Source organism: Anastrepha ludens, chromosome 5 (genome assembly GCF_028408465.1).
Source record: "Anastrepha ludens isolate Willacy chromosome 5, idAnaLude1.1, whole genome shotgun sequence".
NCBI lineage: Eukaryota > Metazoa > Arthropoda > Insecta > Diptera > Tephritidae > Anastrepha > Anastrepha ludens.
In genome coordinates, this window is record NC_071501.1 from 108,485,436 (window position 1) to 108,491,519 (window position 6,084).

A 6,084-nucleotide genomic window follows, 5' to 3' on the forward strand; every position below is an offset into this window, starting at 1 on the left:
TGGAGTGTCTAAGACCCTCTACGTTGTTCCAATGCTGATTTATTAGAGTTTTGTCCCAGTATTTTACTTTTTCTTTTAGGCTGTCTTTGTTAAATGCAAACATGGGACTAGGTCCGATGAAATTTACATCTGCCCCGTTTTTGGCTTGAAAGTCTGCCTTTTCATTGCCTTCATATCCGTCATGTCGTGGTACCCAAATTAATAAGAGATTGTTTTTGGATGCCAGGTTATTGAGTGCCTTTTGGCATTCTAAGAAAGTTTTTGAGTTGTAGGCTAAAGCTTTTAGAACTGATTGGCTGCCCGAGAGTATTCTAATCTTTACTCTCTTGTGGCTTCTACATTGCATGATGTTTGCTGCTTCCATTATTGCGTATAATTCCGCTTGGAAGATGGTGGTGTCCTTGGTGAGAGTGAATGATTTGTGGATTCTGGGCCCCACTATTCCTGCTCCTACACCATAAGGTGTTTTTGATCCATCAGTGTACCATTTTTGTGAATCATCATTCATCCATTTTGGGTTTGTTTTCCACTCGTTCCTCTCAGGAAGGGTAACTGTGTATCCTTTTGTGAAACAGAGGGTTGGGTCAATGTAGTCAGAAACTTGAGCCATGCTTATAGTGTTTTTGATTTTATTTAGGATACTTAGGTGACCGGTGAGGTTGCCTAATTTGAAATTTTCTTTCATGTGTAGCATGAGTGCTTGCGTAGCTGCTTCCTCCTGGATTGCTATATGAAGTGGTGGGAGATTAAGGAGTGCTTCCATGCCAGGTGTTGGGATATAGTTCTCATAGCCCCTGTGATGCATAGGCAACAAGCCTTTGTAGTTTTCCCAGTTTGGTTATCGTTGTTTTTTGAATAGATTTGCTCCACCATACTAATGCCCCATACAGTATGATTGGTCTAACCATTTGGGTGTATATCCAGAGGGACATACTAGGACTGAGGCCCCAGGATCTCTCTGATAATTGTTTGGTTTCCACAAAGATTTTGTGGCTTTTTTTGTTAATATATATTATTTATATGTGATTCCAAAGTGAGTTTTTTATCTAAGGTTAAACCTAGATACTTGACCTCTTCCTTTAGTTCTATAACTGTTTCATTTATTGTCAATATAGGAAACTCCAACTTTCTTTTTCTTGCGAAGGGGGTAATTGTGGTTTTGTTTGGGTTGATCGACAGCCACACCCGTATAAGATTTAGCTCCTACAAGAATTAAGGCCATTTAACTTTCATTTGCGTTCTGTGGATGGGCTGAAAATCTTCTGACGGTTGAATCGGATTTTTTCGTGAGATGATCTGTAGCGTTGAGGCTCATTTCTACCCATTGTTTGAACTTTATTTATATATAGAATTTATATAATCGTTATACAAATCGTTTTCGTTAGATAGCTTACAAAATGCTACACCTTTTGCTGAGTTCCTCATGTTTGGTGGGATATATTTTGGCGCACCTCGAATACCGCAAGCATCTCATAGTCATACGGTTGATATTTTACTCAAAGTTTTACATTCGGTTGAAAAAGTTATGCGCTAACGGTAAGTGCGTAAATAAGTGAGCCATCAATTGCGTACAAGTCGAAGCGCATCAGTGAGTAAAGAAGCACTCAGAGAAACGTTAATATTTGTTCCTTATTTTGTGTAATGCTTGCTGTCAAATAATAGAATAATCTGAATGGTTGTTAATTTTTTTTTCACAATAAAAAAAAAAAAAAATGTATTAATACGCGATTTTATTTGATTTAAGATCATCTATCTCAATGGGGTTATTATTCGAATTTTTCCAAACCTCAACTCTGTCTTTGGCGAAACTCGACCACCAAAGTTTGATTCAGATTTTATTCGAAATGGCGGAGATTTGGCAGCATTTTTTTGTTCAAAATTTTAGTTAATGCACCAGTCTTTAGTATTGGCCATCAAACTCAAGGCTTATCATTAAAAAGTGGCTAAAAATATTATATATTTCTGTTCTGCAATTCAGTATGCTTAATGAGCAATTAGTTTAGCCTATACCGATAGACGATGCCGTTTGTTCTGCATAAATGCATATTCATAGATTATTGTTTTTATGAAAATAAATTGTCAATACTTGCCAATATGTCGCGCTTTTATAATTTAGCAACGGGGTGAATACTTGTAAAGGGTTTTCGAATAACAAGTGTTACAGGTGAATGGATTGCGCTATCGAGAGATGATTAAAGATTTTTTATGGCCGGAATTGGACGGTATTGATCTGGACAACGTTTATTTTCAACACGACGGCGCTACGTGCCCCACAAGCAACGAAACCATTGATCTTTTACGGGAAAAGTTTCCAGACCGTGTTATCTCTTGAATAGGTGATCACAATGGCCACCGAGATCTTGTGATTTAACACCTTGTGACTCTTTTCTTTGGAGCCACATCAAAGAGAAGGTCTATGCCAACAGCCCAGGGTCGATTCAAGACTTTCAAGATGGAATTCGAGAGGCTATCGAGGACATAGGGCAGCCACTTTACAATTCGGTTATGGAAAATTTCGTGAAAGGTATATTGTCCTGTAAGCGTATTTTCCACTATTACCGGTATACCTACCTCTTTATAATGAAATAAACAACCGATCATTTATATTAAAAAATAGCATTTTGCTTTGAATATCAAAATAACACCTCTTATTAAAAAAAGTATAGCGTTTTTTTTTTGAGAATTATTAAATTTTTGTAAATTTTATACAAAGCTTGGATCTTTGACTTATATGGTTTTTGTTGAAAAATACTCACGAACAATGCGCTGGCAACCATATATGCGCATTTTTTATCGAGTACGGTGCCGTAACTGTAATTTTTGCATTTTGAATATATTTGCTCTGATCACATTCAGAAAAATACTATTGGGACGGGCCGCTTTTCAGCTGACATTTTGTGGTTACAATAAAACTACTTTTGTAGTGAAATCGTTTTTCGTTTTCGTTTGCTATCTTTGTGAAGCAACTCGTTGAAGCTCATTAAAAAAAAAAAACAACTTGGAGAACTGCTACAAAAAAAAAAAAAAACCACTACAAAAAAATTTGCTTGTTTTTTCTCTGCTGTTGCTTCTGTTTGTAAAGAAATAAATTGCCATCAAGGAATTAGAAAAGCAACAGCCTTCAACCCGTCGGAGAAAATAGAAATGAATCTAATTATTTCGCTGCCGTAAAAATAACCGACAGCAAGAAATCTTTCCCCGCCGCAATTCTATGCAATTTCATGCTATTAAATGGAGTGCGAAATTTACGCCTACCCGTCAACCCGTTACCCGCTGTCCGTTGCAATTCTGTTCAAGCGGTCATTGAAATGCGTCCATTGATCTCTTTTCCTGGAAGGGTTCGAATTTTTTTATGATATATGGTAAAAAAATTAAATTTATGCCAATAAGCCGCAGATAAAAGAAAATTGATTGCGATTATTATCACGCATTTCTTTTTCAATAAAAATATGAAAAAGCTCCCAAGTGTACCTAAGTTATTATAATTTAACCTTATTAAAACGTCAAAGTTTTATTGTTTTGCTTCAATTTGTGAAAAAGAAATGCGCGATAATCGCAATAAGTTTTGTTTCATATGTGGTTTGTTGGTGGATCAAAAGCATCGTTTGAAGTTACTGAATAATAAAGCTCTGGTTGATGGCTACAAACATTTCTTTAAGCTTACATATACTACTTCTGATCGCTGGTATGAACCGGAATTTGCTTGTACTGAGTGCTCATTGAAATTCAAGAGGTATAAATAAAAATGTTGCCAGAAAAGTGGAATTTCCTTATATTCTCCGATGATATGGCATCATCAGCCTTATCATAAACCAGATGATTGTTATTTTTGTAAAACGGACGTAAACGGTCATCATTATAATGATGCTGATGTTGCAACAGTTATGAAAGCCGTAGTCTTGGACGATATGATTGACTCAACTGCAGGTCACGAATTGAAGGAAGTTCAACTCATTGCTGATGATGATCAAACTGATAACAATGAACGTCTGGTTCTAAGTGTTCAGAACGACACATTGTATCAAATTCAGATTATTAGGATCTTTCTCGTGACTTACTTCTATCGGGAAGACAATCCGAAACGCTCGCTTCTCGATTTAAACAATGGAATTTAGTTGATGACGACTTCAGAGTTATGTATTCCCAGAAAGATGATGATCGAATTTCTTACAGAGTAGTACTTAAAACTGATGAAGAGAATGACAAACTTGTTTATTGCTCGAATGTAAACGAATTATTCTACCTCTTGGACTATTATCAGGAATCAAATGAGTGGCGACTTTTCATTGCTGGATCATGCATGAGTACTGTACTGTACTGTACTTTACTATACTGTACTACACAGTACTGTACTGTACTGTACCGTACTATACGAGGGGTGCCTTTTATATGTCCGGATTTGGCAATCCTGGTATTGCAATCTATCAACTGACAGCTGTATCGCAAAGTTTGACATTTTTTGGCTTTTACGTACTCAGAACGTTTTGAAATACCAGCGCCATTTGTGTTGTTTACAGTAACTTAAAAGATTCATCTCGGTCCAAAAACGGAATTAAATCGTAAACATTTTCGTGCGATTATTTTTTACAACTTTCGACGTGGATTAACTCAGCAACATTGCATGGATGAACTTAATTCATTTTTTGGCGATGAAGCTCCATCAAGGACCAGTGTTTATCGATGGTATGGTGAATTCAATCGTGGTCGTAGTTCACTCCAAGACGAATTTCGTGAAGGTCGTCCAAAATCAGTTGTTGTTCCGAAAACCATTGATGCTGTGCGCGAACTGATATTGCAAGATCGTCATGTGACCTATCGTGAGATTGAGACAATCTTAGGCATTAGTGTGACCAGCATACATTCAATATTGCATACACATTTCAATGTCAAAAAAATTTGTTCGCGTTGGATCCCACACAATTGGTCAATCGCCCAAAAAACGGCTCGTGTCGATTGGTCGAAGGAAATGCTCAAAAAATACGATCGCGGGGCTTCGAAACACGTCTATGACATCGTGACAGGTGATGAATCATGGCTTTGCGCGTATGAGCCCGAAAGTAAACAGCAGTCGACTGTATGGGTGTTTCAAGATGAACCAAATCCAACAAAAGTTGTTCGCGCACGAAGCACTTCCAAGCAAATGGTCGCCTGTTTTTTCGGAAAAACTGGACATGTCGCAACCGTACCACTAGAACAACGCAGAACAGTAAATTCTGAGTGGTATACAACTATTTGTTTGCCAGTTGTCTTCCAAGAAATTAGGAAAACCAATCGCCAAAGACGGATCACTCTTCACCCGGACAATGCGAGCTCTCAAACATCGGCTGAAACAACTGCATTTTTGAGCACCCAAAACATCGAAGTAATGGGTACAGTGCTGCACTGTACTGTATATCTATACTCCACTAAATATTATGTATTTATAATGGCACTTGTTATCATTTTCATGCTTCGAAACGCGAAAACTTACACAACTCTATGAATTTTCATCCAATTACAATGAAATATAGCTTTTTCGATGCAAAATTAAATTTACCATAATAATAGTGTACTAAAAAAAATCCTCAATATCGGATAATATCGTAAAAATGATGTCAAAGTTAAAAAAATGGAGAAAAACAAAAAATTCCAAAAACTTACAACTACAGTCTCGACAGTTTTCAATTAAAAAAAAATTATGAATACACTGTCAAAAAGGCTTGTTTTTGTTCTTTCGAACTAAAAAAAATTAGAAATGGAAATTGGCGAAGTTAGGAGTGATTGTTCACATCAACCTTCTGAAAAACGGTTTTATGGCCATAAAACGAGATTTTGGGGGTGTATTGGAAATTTCTCCCATACCATTTTTCTTAGTTTTACTATATCTACAAGTTGTGCTAGGTCTCCATAAAAGTATAATATCACTGTGGCACAGTGTTATGAATCATGATGAATTAAAAAAAATTTAATACAAAGAAACTTTTTTTAAACCTAGAAATCCTTCCGCTCTTATTATTTTGAGCGCAGGTGTAGCAACATTTGCATACTCATATACATGCACACTCGCATGATCATTTTACAGCTACTAAGCTTGAACTTGAGTAA